Raw genomic sequence first — 7757 nt, forward strand, 5'->3', positions numbered from 1 at the left:
GAGCAAGACAGGGGTGTCCACTTTCACCACTCCTATTCAACATAGTACTAGAAGTCCTAGCCATAGCAATCAGACAAGAAGCAGAAATAAAGGGCATCCAAATTGGAAATAAGGAAGTAAAACTGGCATTATTGGCAGATGACATGATATTGTATATAGAAATACTAAAGACTCCACCAAAAAACTGCTAGAGCTAATAAGTAAATTCAGCAAAACAGCAGGGCACAAATTTAATATTCAGAAATTGGTAGCATTTCTATACACCAAAAATGAACTATTGGAAAGGGAAACTAAGAAAACAAGCCCATTTACTATTGCAACAACAACAACAAAAGGTACCCAGAAACAAATTTAACCAAGGAGGTAGAAGACACATACTTGGAACACTATAGGACATGGAAGAAAGAAGTGTAAGAAAATACAAATAAGGGGAAGCATATACAGTGTTCATGGATTGGAAGAATTAACATAATTAAAATGTCCATACTACCCAAAGCAATCTATAGATTCAACACAATTTCTATTAAAATACCAATGGCATATATTACAGTTCTAGAACAAATATTCCAAAAATTTATATGGAATAATGAAAGACCCCAAATATCCACAGAAATCTTGAGAAAGAGGAACAAAGTTAGAGAGATCACAATACCTGATATCAAACTATGCTATAAGTCCATTGCAATTAAAGTAGCATGGTACTAGCATAAAAACAGGCATATATATAAATGGGACAGAACAGCGAGCCCAGAAATCAACCCACACATGTATGGTCAATTGATATTTGACAAAGGAGGCAAGAGCATACAATGGAGTGAAGATATTCTCTTCAATAAATGGTGTTGGGAAAACTGGACAGGTACATTAAAAAATAAAACTAGACCACCACCTTACATCATACAGAAGAATGAAGTCAAAATGGATAAAAGACTTAAATGTAAGTTGCAAAACCATAAAAGTCCTGGAAGAAAACTAGGCAGCAAAATCTCAGACATCTCTCATAGCAATATTTTTGCTGATATGTCTTCTAGAGCAAGGGAAATAAAGGAAAAATAAACAAATGGTACTACATCCAACTAAAAAGCCTTTGTACAGCAAAGAATCGTCAGCAAAATGAAAAGACCCACTGTATAAGAGTACATAATGCCAATGATACATCTGAAAAGGGGTTAATTTTTAAAATATATGAAAACATATACAATTCAATACCAGGAAGACAAACAATCCAATTTAAATTGGGCGAAGAACCTGGGTACACACTCCTCCAAAGAGGACATACAGGTGGCCAGTAGACATGAAAAAATGCTCAGTGTCACTAATCATCAGATAAATGCAAATTAAAACCACAATGAGATAACACCTTACACCTGCCAGAATGGCTACCTTCAGTAAAACAAACAACAAGGGCTGATGAAGATGTGGAGAAAAGGGAAGCCTTATATACTGTTGGTGGGAATGCAGACTCATGCAGCCACTGTGGAAAACAGTATAAAGTTTCCTCAAAAAACTAAAAATGGAGCTGCTGTTTGACCCAGACTTCTGGAGATATATCCTAAGAATCCTGAAATACCAGTTCAAAAGAATATGTGCACCCCTATGTTCATAGCAGCATTATTTACAATAGCCAAGATCTGGAGACAGACCAAGTGCCCATTGGTAGATGAATAAATAGAAACAGGCATGGACAAATGGAACAGACTGACAACTGTCAGTGGAGATGGGGGTACTGGGTGAAAGAAGGTGAAGGGATTAGCCAAAGAACATGCACGAACAGCTCAGACACAGACAGCAGTGTGGTGTTGGCCAGAGGGAAAGGGGGCACGGGCTGGGTGGAGGCAGGTAGAGTGAGGGAAAATGGGGACATTGTAATAGTGTCAACGATAAAAATAAAGAAAAAATAGTGCTATAACAAAGCCAAATACTGATTAAAGGAGGAAACACAGTCCAACACTAAGTGACATGAAATCCACAATGGCTGGTGAATCATTAACAAATTACTCTATTGGTCATCAAGGAATATGTATGAAGGACCCATGGACAAAGCCAAAGGTGGGGAGGATTGAGGGTGGGAGGTGGGGGTGGGTGGGGCAGGGTAAAGTGGTGGAAGGAAAATGGAGGCAACTGTACTCGAAAAGCAATAAAAAATAAAAGAAAAAATAAAAGAAAATAAAAAAAGAAGAGGAAAAACTAAAAACTCTAAATACTGTATGGTTTCCCATGGAGTATGTCAGTAGACATAAAGTGAAGTTCCATCTGGATTCTATAAGGACAAATCTGTATAAAATTTCCTCCTAATGGGAAAGTAGAACTAAAAAAGGAAATAAAATTTAGAGTGTGGCCAAAAAAATTACTCAGTTTTTAAATAAGTAGGGAAGTATGTCCAAAGCCCAGGAGAAAGATCAATCAGTATAAAAGAATCAAGAAATGACAGAGATTAAGAAATTAGGAGCCAAGAATCTTAAGACAAGATATATAAATTTTAAATATGCTCAAGGATGTAAAAGAAAACATGAGAAAGATGCAAAAGAAATGTTAGACATGACAAAGAACCAAATGAAACTTTGAGAGTTGGAAAAGAGAACATCCAGAAAAAAAAAAACTGAATGAAATTAATATCAGATTAGACACTGCAGAAAATCAATGAATTTAAAGCTAATGCAATAGAAAGCACCAAGATAAAGTGAGGGAGAAAAAAGGCTTGAGGGACTCTCACAAAATGCCTCTGACTTAAGATACAATATCAAACAGTGTAACTCATGTTTAATTAGAGTCCTAGAATAAGTAGAGAAAGAGCTGGTGGGTTAGAAAAATATTGTAGGGAGCGAAAAACTCAACAAACCTCAGCAGAGATATAAAGAAAACCACAATGTGTCAGTCTGGGTCCAATGAGGGGAGAGAAACTTGTGAGTAATTTGAACAGAAAAGGAATTTAAAGGGAAAATTGAAAATTATTAACTGTAGTGGTAGTGGGCATAACGAAAGGCTGGTTAGTAAGAAGTAAAGAGAACTCTGAAGAATACAGGAGAAGGCAGCTGTAAGGCACAGTCACTGTGGCCAGGGCTGAGAGCGAGCTGGAGAGGGCGCAGCCTTGGCTCACTGATGGCACAGAGGCCACTCTGGTGCCTTGCTGTGGAACTTGCTGGAAACATGCCCTAGAACTTGCTAAAAATTCCATACTTTAGGGTGATGGAGAAAGTTCTTCAAGGAGAGGTGTTTCCCTGAATGTCCTCTGCTACAAAAGCGCCTGCGGGAGGTTCAGGGGCCAGGGAGGAAGCTGCTGGCCAGGGCATGCTGCTGGCTGCACACTGCAGGCTCTTGACAAATGAGTACACCGCAACCAGGATGCAAAGCTCTTTCTCTGGTAGCATCTCTCCAGTTCCCTTTATTAACAAAACTTACAGCCACCTGGCAAAGGAGAAAATAGTTAAAGGGTCAGATCCATTTTTGCAGAGCAGAGAATGAGGTATGAATTTGGAGCTAAGAGGCAATACATTGGTGACCTGCACAGCTCACCTGTTGACTACTCAGCTTCCACATGCACTCTCTGCACGTGTTTGTGCTTCCGCGTATCAACAAACCAAACCTATATTTGCACCTAATAAAATACATTCATTCATCTGCCAAGACAAATATCTTGTTTTGCCCCTCCGCAATGAAAAAAAAACAAGCCCACAGAGTCCTCAATAATTGTATCTGTTGCTGACTATGTTAATTCCTCCACCAGTTTAGCCACAGATCTTTTGGGTATTCTGTTAATTAAAGACTGAAATATCAAGTCAGCTTCTAATAATTAATATATGAAATAAAAGTGGGAAGAAGAAGGTGTTCTAGGGCATAAAACAAAACCTGCAAATAACAATGAGGAAATACGCTGTTACTGTAGTCCTTATTTTTGTAATTGGTCACAAGATTGTAATCATCATATATAATATTGTATGAAACATATAAGAACTTGCTCACACCAAAATTTATGTTCTGGTATTCTGTTTTTTTTCTTTTTTGTAAATTAAAAAAAAACCCTTTTATTCATGACTATATATGTTATAATGTATTATATATGTATATATGTATTATAAATTAGAATTTGTGTTATATATTTTATTTATGAAGTGTTTGCCCTTGGCATGCTTTCTAGTACTATCCCTATGTGCTGAAAAATAAAGTACAATTGAACAGTAAAAAAAAAAAAGATTGTAGTTGTTATTCATGTTCCTTCTTCAACGGTTATCTTTTATCTCCCTTGCTCTCAGTGTCTCAGCTGCTCTAGATTCTTTACCTGTTGAGTGACCCAAAGATTCTTTCCTGAAGGATCTATATCCTCAGATATTCTGCTTTTTGTTGAGTTTTAAAATAACTTTTACTATTGGGAATGGAAGTACCAAGAGGCATCCCCAAGGACCCCCTGGGTTCTGCACATTTTCCTCCTTGCCCCTGCTGTACAGCAGTAATCCAGTTTCCCTTTGGTCATTGGAAACAATCACTCCAGTCAGGAGAATGACACCTTTTTAACCTATTGGTTCAAGGGTGTAAGGAGCCCAGAGTGATCAGGTATAAATTTTAGTGACACCATTATTGTGTCCTTAATGGAAGCATCTTCCCATTGAGAAACATTGCCAAAATTCTGTACCCAGACAAATATTTTTCAGAAATAAAGTCAAAATAAAGACTTTTTCAGACCAACAAAGGTGTTGCCAGTCATTCTTAAGTTTGTTTCTTTGTGTGTTTAACTTCCATAAACCTATTCTTTCTTCACTGGCTTCTTTTAAATTTGTGTCTTTACCAATTCACACCAGTCAGAATGGCCATCTTTACCAAATCAGCAAACAGCAAGTGCTGGCGAGGTTGTGGAGAAAAGGGAACCCTAGTGCATTGTTGGTGGGAATGCAGACTGGTGAGGCCACTGTGGAAAGCAGTATGGAATTTCCTCAGGAAACTAAAAATGGAACTGCCTTTTGACCCAGCAATTCCACTGCTGGGATTATACCCTAAGAGCCCTGAAACACCCATCCAAAAGAACCTGTGCACCCCAATGTTCATAGCAGCACAATTTACAATAGCCAAGTACTGGAAGCAACCTAAGTGCCCATCAGCAAATGAGTGGATCCCAAAACTATGGTACATTTACACGATGGAATTCTACACAGTAGAGAGAAAGAAGGAGCTTATACCTTTTGCAACAGCATGGATGGAACTGGAGAGCATTATGCTAAGTGAAATAAGCCAGGTGGTGAGGGACAAATACCATATGATCTCACCTTTAACTGGAACCTAATCAACAAAAGAAAAAAGTAAACAAAATATAACCAGAGACATTGAAGTTAAGAACAATCTAACAATAGCCAGAGGGGAGTGGGGAGGGGATAGTGGGGAGAAGGGTTTTCAGGAACTACTATAAAGGACACATGGAGAAAACCAAGGGAGAGGGTGGAAGCAGGGGAGGGAGGTGGGTTTGGCTGGGGTGGGGTAGAGAGGTGGGGAGAAAATGCAGACAATGGTAATTGAACAACAATAAAATAACTTAAAAATTGAAGAAAAAATAAATATGTGTGTATTTCTTTTGCATGGTCCAGCTTGCTATTCATGAAATTGCACAAATGTGTATTGCTACCCATCATTGTAGAAAATGTTTAGCCCTTGTTTCTTCAAATATTGCTTTTGCTGTACTCTTTCCATTCTCTCTTTCTGGGCTTTAAAGTGGGCATATGATCTGGGCTTTAAAGTGGGCATATGATACACCTTCTTATTATTATATATGCTATATCTTTTACATTGTTATTTAAAAATATTGTTAACTGCTTGCTTTTCCACGTTTCATTCAGCTAATTTCTCCTAATCTGCCTTCTGTTTCACTGCCTCTCACTCTCCCTTCAGCTGGGTATAATCTGATAAGGCCTTCCACTGAGTCCTTCATTTCAGTCATTGTATTCTTAGTTTTATAATTTTACTTGGTTCTTCTCCAGATAATCTGTGTCACTGTTTAACATTACCACTTTGCTGCTTTTAATTTTAAGTTTGGTTTACAATAATAATAGTGGTTTCATGGCCTGTTGTCTGCTAATCCTACCACCTAGAGTTCCCCTGGGCCTGTGTTTGTTTTCTGCTGTTTCTGCTGATTCTTGTTCATACGATCTTGTTTTTTGGATGCTTGATTATCTGTGACCTTTTTGGACACCGAGATATGGAAATAATCTGAGGCCCCAAATGCTGTAATCTTTTCTTGAGTATTTTTAGGGTCTCTGTAAACTGTACAATTTTGTGGTATCCATATGCGTTGATCAGTAAGCTACAAATTAATGATTCCATTGTACTGTTCAGAAATACATGTGTCTGTCTTCCTCAGTCTGTCTATTTGTATCATTAAATGCTTTAATTTGGGGAAGCTAATTTGACCTAACAGCTAACTTTGGACCAAGCATTTATATTCCTGTTTTGCCTATTTGATTAAAACTGGTATGATGGTGTTCTACTTTTTCATTAAAGTTCCTTGTTGTATAGTGTAAACATTTAAAAATTATTTTAGATTTAACATCCTGAGTCATATGACTTTTAGAGTTTTAATTGACTAATGTATGTATTTTTTTTGCCTGGGTTACAAGTCATGTTTACTTTAAAAATAAATTTCTATACATGACCATTTTGGTTCATAATACTTTAGAATATGGGAGTGCAGCTAATGGGAAATAACAACACTTTGCACAAGAGCAGGTATAAAGATTTACACTATAATTAGTGTGATTATATTGATAGCATCTTACAGAATCTGAGAGATTTTGATCACAGAGATACAATTCCCTGGACACTTTATTCAAGAGCTACCTGACTCATCTTATTGAATGCTGTAGATAAAAGAAATAAGTTTTAAAAGTTGCTTTGAAAAAATTTAGGTTTATTAATCATTGAGCATGGAACTCATTCTTTTCTAAGAGCTGCTGGTAATTGTGCCTTCTTGAATTCGATATTCATTCCAACAAAAAGATTAAATTCAATTGCTGCAAGTCATAAGAATTCCTCTTCCCTTTAAACTCTCATTTCTTGCCAGCCTATTATCTTATTCTATCTTAACTCTTTCTTTAACTTTGTTACATCTAATCATAAATGTCTTACAGCTATCCCTCTGGTTAGAACATCATTCCTTCAGGGAAAATGAAACTTTGAATTATACTGTTTTTCCAAATGCTTCTAGGGTTAGAAATACAATACTACTCAAATAAGTAGTATATATATCAGTTTACATAAAATTTATTTCCTTTGAAACACAAGAATAAATATTGGTGTATTTATAACTGGATCACAAGATATATTTCTCTTTTTCCACTGGGGACAAAAATCATAACCAGGCTTTAGATACAAGAATATATGTGCATAAGGGAATTAAAATTATTTTGAATCTATTACCTTTTTTCTGCCCCATAACTCTTTAGTTCATCACATTACCTTCTCCTTGTAGAGGTTGTCCGTTGAAACAAAACAACACAAAAATGAGATAATAGATGCAGGAATGGACTTTTCCTTCATACACATACAAGAAACCCCTGAATTTTGGTGTACTTTGGGGAGAAAGTAATTTAGCTTTCCTTTGATTTGTATTTTCTTATTTGTAGAATAGAAAAGTAATTTCTCACTTCAGTGGTTTTTAGCCTATTTTTGGAAGCAGTGATAATGATATAATTTTTTCAAAAATTCAAATACTGTTTTGTTTTCTGTGAAGTTTGCTCTCAAGATCAGTTTAATACAAGCAAAGTTTAGAGGGGCACAAA

Source organism: Desmodus rotundus, chromosome 8, assembly GCF_022682495.2.
Source record: "Desmodus rotundus isolate HL8 chromosome 8, HLdesRot8A.1, whole genome shotgun sequence".
In the NCBI taxonomy this organism is placed as follows: Eukaryota; Metazoa; Chordata; class Mammalia; order Chiroptera; family Phyllostomidae; genus Desmodus; species Desmodus rotundus.